The sequence below is a fragment of the Mus caroli genome, unplaced genomic scaffold (genome assembly GCF_978045245.1).
Source record: "Mus caroli unplaced genomic scaffold, Mus_caroli_1 scaffold_6, whole genome shotgun sequence".
In the NCBI taxonomy this organism is placed as follows: domain Eukaryota; kingdom Metazoa; phylum Chordata; class Mammalia; order Rodentia; family Muridae; genus Mus; species Mus caroli.
This window is the reverse complement of record NW_028227261.1, coordinates 6,270,300-6,288,052: the sequence shown is the minus strand read 5'-3', so window position 1 is coordinate 6,288,052 and position 17,753 is coordinate 6,270,300. Positions and strand designations below refer to the sequence as shown.

At 51.3% G+C, this 17,753-nt stretch overlaps 1 long non-coding RNA gene across 1 annotated transcript; it reads left to right on the top strand.

The window, feature by feature from the left end:
- Nucleotides 1-718: 718 nt before the first annotated feature.
- On the top strand, nucleotides 719-15,769 carry LOC115030884 (uncharacterized). Its single transcript, XR_003836467.2, has 3 exons — nucleotides 719-843; nucleotides 7,790-7,886; nucleotides 8,562-15,769. It is a non-coding gene; the product is annotated as an uncharacterized LOC115030884 (long non-coding RNA).
- Nucleotides 15,770-17,753: the final 1,984 nt, after the last annotated feature.

Here is a 17,753-nt window from a genome sequence, read left to right as displayed (position 1 = left end):
TGAAAACCTGGGGCTACGAGGGACACCCGAAACACTCTGAGGTGGCAATGGCTCAGAGAAGACGCTTCCATATTTAAGTGATCTGGACGTGGAACTTTTCCGACTTCTCCCTAGGGCGCTATCCTGCGGGCTGAGTAGCGTGTTGGGTGTCCCTGTGGTTTCTATTTGCTTGTTATAGGCCCACTCAGGTTTCGGTCTCATTGCGGAGAGGCGAGGGGGTACCCGGAAGAATCGCGATGGCCCGGGGTGCATGCATCAGCCTTAGGGTGGTGCGCCCTGGAACTAGGCAGCGAGCAAGACAAGGGACGCTGCGCAAACTCTGAGCTCTCGCTGGGGGAAGAGCGGACCCGGGCAGAGCAGAGGCGGAGGTGCGGGACCCAATGTCTGCAACCTGCGCTATAGGACCCGGACCTGGCTGCTTGAGCCCCTTACGATGTCCGGCCACCCCCACCCCCCACCCCCATTCCCCGCCTGGCCAACGCATAGACTGGCGTGACCCCGGCGTCCGCAGTGCTCGCTGGCACCGCCCTCGCGCGCCCGGCCTTTCGCCCACCTTGACCCACTTTTTCTTCCCAGGTGACAGAGATGTGGCCACACCGACCATTTAAAGCGATTCCAACTCCTGTGAAGCCTGGCTGGAAAGGCGCGGCTTCCATCCCGGCAGCCTGGAGGAGGATCGAGCAGGGGCTGTGCCTGGGCTTGCCTGGACTTGTTCAGAGCAGGGCTGCTCCCCTCGGTAATTGCACAGATTGGGGGCTTTGGGAGACTTTGCTAGAACCTGGAAGCCACGGCCGGGGGCTACTGGGCCCCGGGGTCTGCGCACCTGCTCGCCGTGGAGCTCAGGTAAACACTGAACCGGTGTGCTTGTCTGTGGGAAAGTGTGCGAAGGAGTCGGGAACTAGGCCGAGTACTTGAGTGGTAATTACAGAAAACTGCTGGGTTGTGCAGCCCTGGGAAGGCGAAGAATTTCCAAGAAGTAACAAAATGTCCTTTGATATCAACATCTCTGGAGAGAAAGGATTCCTTTGGGGGAGTTTTGCTTGGGCCGATTTTTTTCTTCTTCTTTGATCTTTGTTGGGCGTGAAGAAGGCTCTGACGCCCTCGGGCTGCGCTCACCAATCTGGGAGTTGGGCTAAAGCTGAAGACTCCCAGGTTCTCTTTCCCACCCATAAATGGGGGCACTGACCCTGCCACCCAGAGCTGTACTGAGAAATTTATTAGGCAGGAAAAAAAGTGCTTGGGTCACTAAAGCTGTGTTCTGAAAGTGTGTGTGTGTGTGTGTGTGTGTGTGTGTATGTGTGTATGTGACCATGTAGCGTATAGCCCAAGCTAGTCTTGAGCTCAAGGCATTTCCCGCCTCAGCCTCCTGCACATAGATTCCTATTCTAACGTCGGAGCAGAGGGGTTCCCAGGTGGGTGAGAGTGCTCCTGCTGGCAGGGGCTCTGCCTAGCCTGAAAGCTTTATTGTCTAGTGCTCCTTGCAGCAGGGGCCAACCCAGGTCTCCCCTTTCCCCGGCTAACGTGAAAGGTTTCCCTTTTGGGTTCTTCGTGTTGTTCATAGGAGAATTTCATAAACTTGGAAGGCAGGTCAAGGACAAGTTTATTGGGATGTGAGAGAAAACAACGTGTCAGGCAAGCAGCACGTGTTGCTGAGGGCCCCTGGAAGAGGACACGGGAGAGAAGGAGAGAAAGCCATGCCTTTTGCAATGGAGGTGGGCAAGCAGCTGTGTGGCAGGGGTGGAAGACTTCAGAGAAAGAGTGCAAGAAGGCCCAGGGTGCCAGAAAGCAGGCTTGGGCTGCAGCCAGTAATCAAGAGAAAAGGTGACCAAGAAAGAGGAGGTGTGAGTTGGGACTCAGAAGGCAGAGCAGGCAGAGCCTGCAGGGCCATCCATGCCTTGTGAGATGGAGGAAGCTCGCTTGCTTGCGCGGGCTGCTTGGAGGGAGGTGCTTCCAGGAAGACGAGAGGGCATCGTTTCATCAAGGGGATAATTATTCCTCCCGTCTTCTTGGCCTGTTGTCAGGAGAATCCAGTTTCCTGGATGTGGGAGGGGTAGGGGTAGACTTCTGGCCGGGTGATTGGCAGGCCCCACTGGATTAACGCTTCAAAGGAGGAGAAGATAGTGTGATGTTTTGGGGTAGCTTAGGATGTCAGCTATACACTCCTGGCCAGAGGTGGAATTTACATTCTATTCTTTCAACTGGGAGGAATTAGTCTTCCCTTAACGAGCCTCAACAAAGCCAAGATCCCTCCATTCTTTTGGATGATATTTTAAATATTAAGGAGGCAATTTGAACGTTTCCATTTATTAGCAAAACATGAAGGAGGGATTCATCCTGAGTGGCCTCTAAGCCCCCTAATGTCCAGCTACGAAGCACTAGGTAAGCATCTTGTAGCACCCATAGGACACACACTGCCATTCCCTTCCCCCACCCCATGCCTGGCAGGGCTCTACAGAGACCTGGGACCTGTGGCCTCTTGACAGTCAATACTTGGACTCGTACATCTAGACATGACTGGGCCTCTTGTATAAAATGTCACATCCAGGGACAAAGTGGCACAGTGTTATGTGTGGCCAGTCCTGCCTCTGTCTGCCGTTCCGAGAGAACTCAGGGACAAATGGCTGTTCTTTGAGCTATACAGTACTACGCAGTAATGGCCAGTGTGGCCATGGTAGGGAAAGAGGGAAACGTGTACATTTAAATATTAATCTTGAAGGTTCATTTGGGCTGTTTGAGACAGGATCAACTGGTACCCCGGGACCCACTGATATCAGATGCTGAGTATGTTAGTAATCGGCCATTCCCCTGAGCAACACCAGCCTCCAGACCAGTGGGCTCTCTCCCTTGCTCTGCCAATCTGGCTTTCTTCTAAAGTCTCAAGGATCCTTGACTAACAGACTTGGCAGCCACAGGGACGTTTTTGCTTCTCACCCCGAATCCTTGGTACACATCACCAGGTAAAGGCTAGACAAGCCCCCGGATTGACTGCTCATAGCATCCAGGACGAGCCTCCCAGTGTTCTGTACTACTGTTGCCACTGGTAATTGGCCTAGACAGCAGAGCAGGATGCCAGGGCGAAAAGAGGCTGCTGTGGTTGTAGGACACATGACCCCTGACTTCAAGAAATCTGGGAGATGGACAAGAAAATAGGCGGGCAGGCTCACTCCTTCACCAGTTGTTGTGTGCAGAGTCACTGAGGGTGAGTCTGACAGAGGAAGGTGGGCGCTCTGTAGACAGAAGGGCCAGCACTTGCAAACGCCTGTGTTTGATGTCTTTGAGAAATATCAAGGAAGCTGAGAGGCTGGCGGGTGGGGGCAGAGTTTGCAGGACACTCAGTAACAAGTATTGGAAGGAAAGATAAAAGAGATTAGACTGCAACCTTGTGGCCAGAAGACCCACTCTTCCCAGAGAGCACAGCTCAGCCCTGCAGGCTCAAGGGTTTAGCAGACCAGCAGACCGCTGCATAGCAGGAGGTTTCACCATACGGGCACCTATGGTACAGCTCATTTTTCTCCTTCCACAGGGAATCTAAGAACGCTTTTGGAGCCTCACCATTCAGGGATAGACACGATTTTAGGCTCTAGGATCTGTCCTGTCTCAGCCAGCTCTGTCCTTAGGTTTGTGAATCTGGAGAAGAAATCGAGCTTTTTCCGCTTTTGATCCTCAGTCATGAAATTGGGTTTATGAACTGGGTGGGGTACGACACGCCCATAATCCCGTCACCTGGAGGCTGAGACTGGAGGATCAGAGTCAGAAGACAAATGGGGCTACAGAGCAAGACCCTGACTCAGAGGGAGAGGAGAGGAGAGGTACATTGGGCTTAAGTTAGGATGTACTGTGTACTGAGCGGTGGTATAAAATAGTCATCAAAGGCTGGGCAGTGGTGGTGCACGCCTTTAATCCCAGCACCTGGGAGGCAGAGGCAGGAGGATCTCTGTGAGTTCATGGCCAACCTGGTCTACAGGGTGTGTTCTAGGACATGCCAGGAATACAAACTGAGAAACTCTTTTTGGCCGGGGTGCGGGGTTGGGGGTGGCACAGGGGTCGGGTTTTGTCAATGTCCCTGCTCCACGCATCCCCTAAGACAGTGGATTCTGTCCTCACTGATAGAATCTAGTGGGTTTGGGGTAGTTTTTATTTGTTTGATTGATTTTTTTTTTATTTTGCATTGCAAATGATTCTCTCTTTCTTCCTCTTCTTAAAAGTTACTGTTTTGATTTTTTTTTTTTTTTTTGGATCTAGAGTTGCAGATATTTAAACTAAGTAAAATGCCCAGAGATGACATTTAAAAATACAAAGAAGTATCTCTGCAGATGTCCAGTGTGTGTGTGTGTGTGTGTGTATTCCTGTGTGTGTGGTATGTGTGTATGGGTATGTGGGGTGGGGATGGATGGGTGTATATGTGTAGTGTGTGGTGTGGGTGTGTGTGGTATGTGGGTGTGTATGTAGTATATGTGTATTCATGTTTGTGTGTGTGTGTGTGGTGTTAGGAGCCCAGTGTTAGCTGACTGACCCCAGTGTTTCATCCCTAGTGTTGGCTTTGTTCCTTTTAGAATTATTTGGCTTTGGTTTTATTTCTTGTGGGTGTGTGTGTGTCATGTATTTGCACGTGTGTGCACACATGCAAGGGTGAGCTCGTAGTGGCCAGGGAAGGTCCTTAAGTGTCCTCTCCTACCCCCCTCTCTTGAGCCTGGAGCTGCCACGAGCCAGCAAACCCCAGAGATCTTCCTGTCTCCATTCCCAACAAGGCTGGGATTGTTTCGGTGTTTCGTGACATGGTTTCCCTATGTACCCCTGGCTGTCCTAGAAATAGCCCAGGCTGGCCTTGAACTCATGGGGATCTGTCTGCCTCTGCTTCCCAAATGCTGGGATTAAAGGCATGTGCCACCCCAGTCTTGATCCTTAAACCTAGTGATAAGCTTCCTCAGACCGTCACCTCGTCTTGAGACATTATTAAGATGGACTAGGAATGACAGCGGGTAAGACAGCCACGCCCACTCTACTGTGTGATGGTAGCTGTGCTCAGTGCCATCCTATCAACGCAACCAGCGAGGGAAGTTTAAGGTCCTGGATCCTGAGGCCCCACTGGTCCCCACAGTCATGGTGCAGGGCTGCAAAAGCTTCTACCCCAACCTCAAGTGAACACACCCCTTAGCTCCCATCCCAGGAGTCAGGGCCCCACGCATGCTGGTCAGGCACCCCATCACTGATAAATCATGCATGCATGCATGCATGCGTATTTAGTTACATGCTTGCATGTGTATGAGCACAGGTATGCAGGGTACCTATGTGTGTGGAAGCCGTCCTCAATGGCTCCCCCATCTTACTCAATGGGTTTCTCAATCAACCTCAGAGCTCACTGATAATGTACGGTTAGTCTTTTTTTTTTTTTTTTAAAGGTTTATTTATTTATTATATATAAGTACACTGTAGCTGTCTTCAGACACTCCAGAAGAGGGCGCCAGATCTCGTTGTGGATGGTTGTGAGCCACCATGTGGTTGCTGGGATTTGAACTCTGGACCTTCAGAAGAGCAGTCGGGTGCTCTTACCCACTGAGCCATCTCACCAGCCCACGGTTAGTCTTGAGAGCCAGCTCTCTCTGGGTTGAGTTTCCCTGTCTCTGCTCTCCGAGCTGGAATTGCGGGTGCCCATCATGTCCACTGCACACTTCCATGGGTTCCAAACCCCAGTCCCCACACTTGCTCTGCACATGCTCTAACCATCAAGTCATCCCGCCTCTGGCCTCTGAGTCCCCAGTAGCTAGGATTACAGACAGATCTGTACTGTCTTTCTGGCCAGAGGATGGGTTCTAGAGACCTTACTGGAAGGCAGCAGCTCAGGATGTGCTGAGAATCCAGTTGGGTCCCTCCTGGTGCTCTCTCTCTGCTCTGGACAGCAGGTCCTGCAGAGCCAGAACTGAGACACAGTAGCCATTCAAGGGTCAGGTTCCTCTGAATTTGGTCCTGTCTGTTTTGATTTCAGGTGTGAACCCCAGCTAGTCTGTGGGACCAGTAGCTGTGTAGGAGCCCCCACTTAGGCATTTGCTAAGGAATTTGCTGTGCCCTCAGAAACCATTTAGACCTGGGAATGTAATCCCATAGGTAGTGTACCTGCCTGGCACGCACAAAGCCTTGGACTCAGTTGACCCCTACCATTGGATAAATTGGTGCGTTCCTATAATCCCACAACTCAGAAGGTGGAGGCAGAAAGACCCAAGGTCATTCTTATTCTCTTTCCTTTTGATGATGATGGTGGTGGTGGTGATGATGTCGTCCTAGCTCTGTAGCCCTGGCTCGCCTGGAACTCTCAATGTAGACAAGGCTGACACCCACCTTTCCTCCCATCGATGACATAAGCCACCGTGCCTGTCATCCAAGGTCATGCTGGCATGTATAACTAGTTCCAGCTAGAGCCAGAGACTGAGTCCCCATGATGGCATGATGGTATGGGCAAGGCCCTGGGGTCAGCCCCTAGGACCTCAGAAACCCCCAGAAGAGCAACATGTTCATTCCTTTGAAGCTACTCATGAGCTACATCATCCCACACTGGGATGGGGTGGGGCTGGGGCGAGTCTCTGTGTCTCCCCTGCCTCTGTCGTTCTTTCTCCTCTCTCTCTCTCTCTCTCTCTCTCTCTCTGCATTCACTGCTAATCATTTTCAGTCATGTGACTTGTTTTCTCATAAGCCTAATTATTACACTAGGGTGAACCCTTCTACTTTTCCTCAAATATGCATCAAACTAACTTATGTCTGTGGAACAATCTAAAAGCACATCGTCTGGGTGTGGTTTAGCCCCCAGTCCTCAGTTCCTGAACCCTGGTCCAGGCTTCAGCATCTCTCCAGACAGCTAGACCCATCTTGCCATGAATCATTCCCTTCTGGTCTCCCCCTCAGAGTGGCTAGGTGGTTCAGATTCAGATGAGGAGGGCTATTCATTCCCAAACACCAAGTCCACCCATATCCAAGGCTGTGTGTATGTGTGTGTGCTTTCGTTCCTACGCACATGCATGCGCTCATACGTGTGCGTGCGCATGTGCATGCCCTCACAAGCTTTAGAGTGTTGCCACGTTGACAGAGTGAAATAATACACAAAGAACAAGCATTTGTTGAGCTCCTTCACACAAGCGCCGGCAAGAATGGCAGCCATTACCTTATCTAATGCTGTATCGATGTTCTCAAGTCCCCGATGTATCCCTGTTTTGAGTCGTATCGTCAGGAATAAGTGTAGGCACAGTAGAGCCGGCTTGGCTTCATGTTGTGTGAGTCAGTGTGGCTCGGTGAAGGAGCCAAATGGCTGCAAAGGTACCTAGAAGCTCAGACCACAAGATTGGTGGGATCCATCATCAGCATCACTGCTGTCCTTGTGGTGGGCTGTGAAAGTTTCCCATTGCTGTGTATCAGATCAGCACAAACACAGTGGCTTTAAGAACACATTCTTGTCAACTCTCTCCTGGTTTAGGAGTCCTAGCACAGCTTCCCCGGGCCCTGTTCAGAGTTGTCATCGAGGTCTTATCTAGAGTCACCTGGGAACAGGTGAAGGACACTCAGTTGCTTTGCAAATTCCTATGTTCAAGTGTACCGAAGCCACTGGCATCCCTCCCGATGCTGACCTGGGCCTTCGCTCTGCTCCTGGAGGCCTCTGATCCCACAGGCCTCTTCCTTGGCTCTCAAACCCCAGCTGCTCATTTCTGTAAAGTGATCAGGAGAAGTCTTTAGCACCCATGTCCCAACAAGGGAGGGAATTGTTTTGAGATAAGAGCTTGCTAAGCTCAGATTCAACCTGTTTCAGACTCCTAACTCCTGAGTGTTGAAATCACATGTCCAGCAAGAGGCTTGCCTGGCACGCACAGGCCCCCTGACTAGATCCCCAGCACCACATAACCCAGGTACAGTGGTATATACTTGTAATCTGGGGATGAGGGGAGGGAAATGGGAAGGTCAGAATTCAAGGTCATCCTTAGCTGTGTATTGAGTTTGAGGCCAGCCTGGGCTCTGTGAGACGCTATGTCCAAAAAGCCAAACAAAAACAAGGCAAAACAATTCTACCAGGCTAAACACAAAGTCACCTCTTCTTCCTGAGCCAGACTGAACATGAGTCAGTGGACTGTGGTGTGCTCAACAGCCTAAAGGCTCAGCCTTGGGCCACGGGGCTTTTTACCCATGCCCACGTGTGTTCTGAAATATGTTCACTGCTGCCACTGATCCTGTGTGAATGTGATCTCAGCAGACCTCGCCTTCCCTTCTGTGCGGCTGCCTGAGTCCCTGAGGGTCCACACTTCCTTCCCTAGTTGGGTTGTCATTGAGTGTGAGGTACAATCCGGTGCAGTGGAGGTCACCTCCAGTGTCAGGGTAAGAAGTGTGGTCAGCTGACAACGATGCCTGCTTCCACTCCTTGGGCGTGTCAGTGTGATTGTGGTATTTACTTGTGCTGCATTTCAGCTGACTGCAGAGTTGGGAATGGGGGAGTGTGTGTTTGTCTAAGAAGGGGACTGAGAGAGCAGCATTATAGCAGCCGACCAGAGGCTCTCACCCTGCTTTCTACACCCCTTTCTTTGTTTCAGGAGTGTGTCCAGGCAATTAACCACTGATAGACGCCAACGTCTGCAACACAGCAGACTCCACCCATCTGTAGTCTCTGTGAAGGGATCCTGCCTCAGCTTCCAAAGACTGCCTGGGTTCGTAGACGCATCCCTCCCAGCCTATGCTGTGTGCCTGCCTTACATCTGTCTCCATCTGCCTGTCCGCCAGGATGCTTGTTACTGCATAGGCTCCGCTGGTCCTTTAAGATTCACCTGCACAGGCCCTGGGGTTTCTGGGGATGATTCTTTGTGTTGTTGTTGCTAGTGGGTTTATTTATCTTTTAGTTTATATGTATATGGGTGTTTTACCTGTAGGTATGGCTGTGTACCATGTGTGTGAAGTCCCCATGGGAGCCAGAAGAGGGTGTCAGATCTCCCAGGACTAAAGTTACAGATGGTTGTGAGCTGCCATGTGTGTGGGTGCTAGGAATCAAACCCAGGCCCTCTGCTCTTGCAGCCGCGCGCTTAACTGTGCTCCATCTCTTTAGCCTCCTATACTATATCATCTGGATATGACATTTTTATGCCCATACCATTGCACTTCTTGATTTATCATTGGTGTTAGGAGGAATAAAAGCCCCTTCCTAATGACGGAGCACACAGAGAGCTGTCCCATGGGTCAGCCTCCTGGCTCTGACCCTGGCTCTGAGTGCCTGGGCAGGTGGACAACTGTGAGAACATCTATGTATTTACCCAGACTAGTTATGGATAACTGAGCAGAGAAGGGAGAGCCGGCCTCCCTTGGTGCCTTCCTGAAGCAGCCAGCAGCATTGAAAGCGGGAGATCTGAAACTGGGGTAGGAGGGCAGATGTTGGGTTTGGAACATGGCAGCAAGCCTGACCCTTGACAACAAGGGTAGCTCAGGAGCGCCATCTTCCTGTGCGGTGAGAGCAGACTGGGCGTGCGAAGGCACCAAGCTCACAAGGGCCTGGTGGGCAGAGTGCGGTAGCAGCGGGTCACTCTTCTTCGTCGCCAACCTTGGCGGCGAGCAGAGGCTCTAGACAGGTCTTATAAGCCTTTTCTGTGTGCTGGTAGCTGGGTATTGACACCATTGGGATGTCATGGCTAATTTCATTCCGGAGTCTCAGCTCATGCTTGCCAGCTTGGGGGACTGCAGCCTCTCTGATTTGCCTGCACCTCAAAAGGGAAGTTCGGAGTCCAACTGCCAGGGCATGGTGGAGATCTGGGCCTTCCCCAGTCAGATCTCCTCCTGCTGGTAAGTTCTTGATTTGAGGGTCAGGCAGTGGTGGCAACCACTTGGTGGTGAGGACGTAGAGATGTGAGTAGCTAGCTAGTCCTCGCTCTCCTGGGTCTCCTTCTGTGGAGTTTAGGCTTATTCTCCTGCAGTTAGGCCTGAGCTTAGCTAGAGATGAGGGCTTCTCTGCTCTAGGCACTGCCTCTCATCCCTTTTGTCCATTGGTGCCCTCAAAGTTCCATTTAGGGGCTGTTTTCTGGACCCAATGACCAGGATCAATGGTGCATGTTTTCTCAGCCAAACACCTGTGGGGAGTTTCCTAAGCAGGTGGAGCCCTATTCCCAGGATGGGGGGAATAGCTACCCAATAGCCTTCTCTTGTTATTCTATTTTATTTTAATGTGTGTAGCTGTGGGTGTTTTGCCTACACATATGTCTGTGCGCCCATCGGCATGCAGAGTCCACAGAGTCCAGAGAAGGCATCAGATCCACCGCATCTAGAGTTACAGACAGTTGTGAGTCACGAGCTGAATGCTGGAAGTCAAACCCAGGTCCTCTGGGAGAGCTTCCAGTGCTCTTAACCACTGAGCCATCTCTCCAGCCTCTCCTCATCGGTTGTCTTTGCTACCCTCTGATGTCTTGTTATAGAATTATAACATAATTATAACATAATTATAGAATGAATAACATAACTAGTTTTAAAATGTCAGCAGAGGCTGGGGGAATGTAGTTTAGTTGGCAGAGTGTTTGCCTGGCATGTACAGACCCCAAGTTTGATTCCCAGCACTTCAAAAAACTGGGCATGATGGTGCACGCTTGTAATCCCGGAGGGTGGGGGCAGGAGAATAAGTTCAAGGTCATTTTCAGCTATACAGTAAATTAGAGTTCAAGGCCAGCCTAGGCTACATGAGACAGCAAAACAAAAGCCAAATAATTCATTTATAAATGAAGGTTTTGGGCTGTACATCTACTCCAGGTCCCAAGACAGACTGCTGTCTTCTGTGCTTTGAGATTCTCTAGGCTGGTATAGCCCTCAGCACTGGTGTCTCCTGCTATCCTTGCCATAGATTGTCCCTGCAGGTCCTGGTGAGTGCACACAACTCTCTGTTTTCCCACACACCGTCTCTGTGAAAGCAGACATAGCCTCCTGCCCTTAACAGGGTAGCCACTGTGCAGCTCAGAAGTGCAGAAAGCTTGAGGGAATGAGGTGAAATGAGCAGGCCTTTTCATCAAGACAAAGAATTTGAGTTCTTCTTGTCACCTGGGAAGCACCTAGCAGCTGTGGGGTCACTAGTGTGATGATGGATATTGGTGAGAACCAGCTGTGGGGTCACTAGTGTGATGGTGGTGAGAACCAGCCGTGGTCACTAGTGTGATGGTGAATGTTGGAAAGAACCAGCTGTGGGGTCACTAGTGTGATAGTGTTGAAAACCAGCTGTGGGGTCACTAGTGTAATGGTGGATGTTGGTGGGAACCAGCTGTGGGGTCACTAGTGTGATGATGGATGTTGGTGAGAACCAGCTGTGGGGTCACTAGTGTGATAGTGTTGAGAACCAGCTGTGGTCACTAGTGTGATGGTGGATGTTGGTGGGAACCAGCTGTGGGGTCACTAGTGTGATGCTGGATGTTGGTGAGAACCAGCTGTGGTCACTAGTGTGATGGTGGATGTTGGTGAGAACCAGCTGTGGGATCACTAGTGTAATGGTGGATGTTGGTGAGAACCAGCTGTGGGGTCACTAGTGTGATAGTGTTGAGAACCAGCTGTGGGGTCACTAGTGTGATGGTGGATGTTGGTGAGAACCAGCTGTGGGATCACTAGTGTAATGGTGGATGTTGGTGAGAACCAGCTGTGGGGTCACTAGTGTGATAGTGTTGAGAACCAGCTGTGGGGTCACTAGTGTAATGGTGGATGTTGGTGAGAACCAGCTGTGGGGTCACTAGTGTGATGGTGGATGTTGGTGAGAACCAGCTGTGGGGTCACTAGTGTGATGGTGGATGTTGGTGAGAACCAGCTGTGGGGTCACTAGTGTGATGATGGATGTTGGTGAGAACCAGCTGTGGGGTCACTAGTGTGATGGTGGATGTTGGTGAGAACCAGCTGTGGGGTCACTAGTGTGATGATGGATGTTGGTGAGAACCAGCTGTGGGGTCACTAGTGTGATGGTGGATGTTGGTGAGAACCAGCTGTGGGGTCACTAGTGTGATAATGTTGAGAACCAGCTGTGGGGTCACTAGTGTGATAATGTTGAGAACCAGCTGTGGGGTCACTAGTGTGATAGTGTTGAGAACCAGCTGTGGGGTCACTAGTGTGATGGTGGATGTTGGTGAGAACCAGCTGTGGGGTCACTAGTGTGATAATGTTGAGAACCAGCTGTGTGGTCACTAGTGTGATGGTGGATGTTGGTGAGAACCAGCTGTGGGGTCACTAGTGTGATAGTGTTGAGAACCAGCTGTGGGGTCACTAGTGTGATGGTGGATGTTGGTGAGAACCAGCTGTGGGGTCACTAGTGTGATAATGTTGAGAACCAGCTGTGGGGTCACTAGTGTGATGGTGGATGTTGGTGAGAATCAGCTGTGGGGTCACTAGTGTGGTGTTGAGAACCAGCTGTGGGGTCACTAGTGTGGTGGTGGTGGGAACCAGCTGATGTCACTAGTGAGACCCATGGGATGCTTGGAGCTAGGTGGCAGGAGGAAAGTTGGCCTGGCAGATCACCCCAGGCTGGGGTCTGTTTCCTTGCAGAGACAAGGAGCCCACAGGCTTGGCCTTGCTACAGGGAGGAGCTCTTACAAGCAAGGACCCTCAGAACTGAGGGTCACCTGAGTCACTATCGGTGAATTCCACAGAAGGAAAGGGGCTTTCAGAGGGTGGGGGCAGCTTCTCCACCACAGGGCTATTAACATTTAGATCAAAGTCCTTGTTTTGGGGGACTGTCCCGTGAGCTAGAATGTCCAGCATTTCCAGCCCCCACCCAGGGCAGCAAACACGTATGTTTTCAGACATTGCCAAAGCCCCTTGGGAGGCAAACCGTCTTCCGCAGCAGTTCTGGTCAGAGGCTTCAGCAGAGGGCTTTCTGGGACCACAGCTCAGTGCCTGAAGCGGCCACTGGCTTGGTACCGCTTCCTTTGTTCCTTCCCGAGAAGCTGAGCTCATTGGCTTGGTGGGGTGTTTTCATTGACTCACCAGCTGTAACCACAAGTGGCCTTCCAACTTGGGGGATCCCAGATGACTTATCATGGGACTTGGTGTGTAAATACATAATTCTTCTTTTTCTAAATTGAAGCTAGTAGACACCCCTCACTACACACACACACACACACACACACACACACACACACACACACACTTTAGCCTAGCTTGGTAAATGCTTTCTTAGCCCATTGTGAGCCTGCAGCACTGCACCTTGCCCTGAGGTTTTCTGCAGTCAGCCAGAGTCTTGCTGGTTTGGGCTCCAGCCCCAGGGTCTGGTGGATGATGTAAGAGCCAGGGAAGTTGGTCGTGTTTGTGGGATTTTTTTAGGCCTTCTATCCAAGGTCTGGTGTCGGGGAAAGGCAGAAGCCCGACTATGTGAACAGAGGGGTCAGAATCCTAGGTGGACTACTGGAGCCTGCCCAGGGTACTGACCCCGTGTGGAGGGCCGGCTCCTGGAATGAGGCCTGGCGTGTCGGTCAGTTCCTGTTGGGGTAGCTGAGCGAAGGTGCTGGCTTTGAGTTGAGGCTTCATAAAGTGTTCCTCGCAGACAGGCACACCCTGAGTGAGGCCCGAGACCTGTCGGGCCACTCCCAGCCGCGGGCAGCTGTCTCCTGTTGCTGTGTGAATTCCATCAGGGCGACTCTCTGCTCCTTCCTCTGCCTCTCTACTACCTTAGGAAATCTGGGATCTGTTTTTCCGGTTCTAGTCTTACAGTTGGGAACCCACCCTGCATCTATTGGGAAACCCTCTGTGTGTCTCCAGCTTCCCCATTGGGCTCTCACTGGGTCTCTTCTGCTGTGACTCTCTAAGACTCCCCTTCTTTGGACAGCTCAGAAGCACACGGTCAGAACCCAAGGGTCAGACATCCATCCGGCTTCGTTGCAAACACTGTGTCTGTGACCTTCTACCCAGACAGGGCTGTGTGTGTAGACGCTACCCCCACCCCGTGCCAGGCACGGGGTCAAAGGGAAGAGAAGCGAAATCTGCCTGCTCAGGCCTCTTGATCCTGGGTAACAGGGAAATTGCCAATGATGCTCCCAGCCCAGAGCCCCTGCCCCCCACCCCAGCTATGCCAATCAGCACCTCGGTGAGTCCAGCAAACCAAGCCATCCCCCTAACAATCCATCAGCACCCAAGAACTCAGGGATTCTTTTTGAAGTTTAGGAACAAGAGGGACAGATGGGCCCTGTGTGCTCACAGCAGAGCTTAGGGAAGAGGCCCGGCACAGCCTCTGTGCTCCTGAAGGCCGCTGCCCGTGCCTTTCCATGTCTCTGGACAGCTCTAGGTTCTGTGGATTCCAGCGTCTGTGGTAGTCGGAGCCAGCCCATGGATGGACAGTGGAACAGCTTCCTCCAAATAGCTTGCCCACAGAGATAGAACAGCCCTTGGATATGGCCATGGCCAGGCTAACTTCCAGGCCAGGCCCCACCCAGCCTCACCCGCATGACTGACTATACAGGCTAGCATGCTCAGGTGTGGGGACTGGGGATTTTCCTCCCTCTCCCCCTTCCCCTCTCCTCTTTGTTCTTCCTTTACTCCCTCCAGCTTTTGGGTCAGCATCCAGATGACTCAGGGAGGCGACCCAGTGCCTGCTTCCCTGGGCAAACGAGCAGCGGTGGCGGGGAGGGACAAGGGACAGGTGAGTGCACACCTCTGCAGAGGCCCAGGTAGGTGCTGGCAGCTAGCCCAGCTCCTAGCAGCTGTGCCCGCCTGAGGGGACAGTGAGCTGAGCAGGTCAGACAGGTGGAGCCAGCCGGCCTGGCTACCCATCCCCAGCCACGCGGGGCCTCCCTTGGTTTACTGAGAAGGGAACCACCTTTTTCTTTCTCCCACTGCCTTAGTGGCCTGGCACCCTTAGGGACCGTTTCCAACATTGGACAAGGACATTGGGAGTGGAGAACGGATTGCCAGTTGGCCTTGGAGAAGCACGTGTGTTTTTCAGGCCCTTAGTTCTGAAAGGCAGATCTCTCTCACAAGGAGCCCAAATGGTTTGTGGCAAATTGAGGAGACAGGTCCAGAAACCTTGGGGAGATCTGCCACTGGAAGAGATCTCTGGAGAAGCTTTATCGGGTAATGTGAGCTTTTCCTTCCTGGGGGGGAGGGGAGACTGCCTCTGCTCAGTGACAGCACCTGGCTTTATTGGGGTGACCCTCTTTGGTTTCAGGGGGGAAGGGCAAGACTTCCTTAAATACAACTGTAAATTACAGACACTTACTGGGAGTGGGCTCTCCTCTCCTCACTGAAGGTGGGGCCTCAGCCAATCTCTGTTTCTCCAGTCTCTGGGGAATTCCTGTCTGAGGAGGGAGGGCAGCGAGGAGGTGGTTGTTTCAGCAGAGAACTAGCTCATGGTGCCTCCCCTGAAACCAGATGGCTCTGTCTACCTGGACATACTGGGGCTGCGTTAGCTATCTCCTCTTGGTGGGCCACGCCCTCTTTGTCAGTCTCACGGAGCATCTCCATCCACAGGCCAAGTTGCCAGAGCGACCGCCTCCTGGTGATGTGCAGCACTGAGAGCAGAGGTTGGCTTGTTGTTGTTTGGTGAGTTTGGGGTTATTTTGTTCGTTCCTATGTTTGTTCTGTTGAGGACAGGGTCCTGCTTTGTAGCTCAGGCTGTTTCGGAACTCACCTGGTAGCTTAGGCTAGCCTTGAACTTATGACAGCCTTCCTGCCTCAGTCTCCCAAGGGCTGGAATTAGAGGTGTGTGCACAACGTGCCACCTAGGGCAGAGATGATCAAAGCGTACCTCGTAGGATCATGCTGCATATAGGGACAGGCGTGATTTTTCCCCACCTTGCTAAATGAGGACTTCGTGACAAAGCTTTGCTGGCTGCATGGTCTTGTTTGGTTTTGATTTTTTTTTTTTTTTTTTTTTTTTGAGATTGGATTTAAGCTGGTTGACTCTCCTGCTGTAGCCTCCCAAATAGCTGAATGGCAAGACATCGTTGTGCTTGGCTTAAACTAATCTCTTTCTCTACCCTCTACCCCACCAAACCTAAGGCCTCAACCACTGACCTACACTTTCACAAAGCAAGAAGTCCAGAAATGGGGCAACTTTGTGATGACTCCTTAAGACGTCATCTCCTGGTTCTCTCTGCTCTCTCTATACATTGGTGGAAATCTTTCTCCAAAGACTTTTCCGTGCATCTCATTGGCTAGAATTACATGTCATGCCTAGTCCCCAGCCTGTCAGTGTGGAGGGAAGGTGTCACCAACAGTTTTGGGACTAGTGTGAGCACAGGTACCAAGAAGACCAGGAGAGGTTGTCAGCGTCTGCCGGGGCTTCAGTTACAGGTGGTTGTGAACTGATTGATGTCAGAGCCGGGAATTGAACTTGGGTCCTCTAGAAGAACAGCAAATGCTCTTAACTGCTGGGCCCTCAAGGTTTTGCCTTTTAGTTTTTTTGGATTAGTGTACAAGGTGATGTCTCTCTTCTCTTTGTGTCTTCATACGTGTATGTCTACTTTGTTCTCAGCCTCCCCCCCAACCCCCCCTTCTCTCAGCTTTTCTTTCCTCCCCCCAGTCTCCTTCTGCTTCGTATATCATGAGCTCCACGGCTACCTCTATTCCTCCCTTAAGATCTCTTCCTCGCCTCTTATAAGCCCCCATCCTAGCTTCATGGACCCTGCCCCCCACAGAGACATGCATTTTTTTTTTTTTTTTTGGTTTTTGTTGTTGTTGTTGTTGTTTTGGTTTTTTCGGGACAGGGTTTCTCTGTATAGCCCTGGCTGTCCTGGAACTCACTTTGTAGACCAGACTGGCCTCGAACTCAGAAATCCGCCTGCCTCTGCCTCCCAAGTGCTGGGACTAAAGGCGTGCACCACCACACCCGGCTTGAGACATGCATTTTAAACGCAGGTTCTACACGTAAGATACACGCAGTACTTGTCTGAGTCTGACATGCGGTTAGTCGGAGTCTGGCTAATTTTGCTTGACATCATGACTTCCATTTTCTGCCATTGTCCTGAGTTCATTTTTCTTGGTGGCTATATAAGATTCCATCCCGTCAAACCAAATACGGTAGTGGGAGCCTCTAATCCTAGCAGTAGGCAGGAGGATCTCTGTGAGTTCTACATAGTGAGTTGCAGGACAGCCAGGACTACATGGTGAGACCCTGTGTCGAATATAAATATATATATATAGTACATAGTATATATATATACATAGCACATTTTCTTATTATTCCCTTATCCAGGAGGATCTATGCTGGTTCCACCTGTCGGGGTTTGTGAATAGGGCAGGGAGGACCATGGGTGTGCAAATGTCTCTATGACAGGGTAGGAAGTCCTTAGAGTAAATATCCTTGGGGTATGTATCTGCGTCATATGGCGCCTCTATTTTTAGTTTTTTGAGGAACCTCCAGACTGATTTCCATAGTGTCAGCTCCCGTTTCATAAGATACTTTTAACGCAAAGGCAGTCTCAAGCAGCAGGAACTATTCTTAATCCTTCACTGCCCAGAGAGTCTGTTCCTTCCAGGGAGTGCCCTCTCTCTCTCTCTCGCTCTGCCATTCCCTCCTCCCTCCCTTCCTTTCCCACAGCAGTGTTTTTCCTTTGATTAACCAGTCGCTGTTGGCTGCCTAATACCCCATCTGACCCAGTAAAGACTGAGGCTGGAGAGATGTCTCCGTATTAAGAGTACTTGCTGTTCTTGCAGAGGACCTGGGTTTGGTTCCCAGCACACGGATAGCCCTCTTCTGGCCTCCAGAGAAGTGCACATATATCCATGCAGGCAAAACATTCAATACACAAAATGTTTTGAAAGGACCCAGTAAGGAAAACATGAACTCCTAA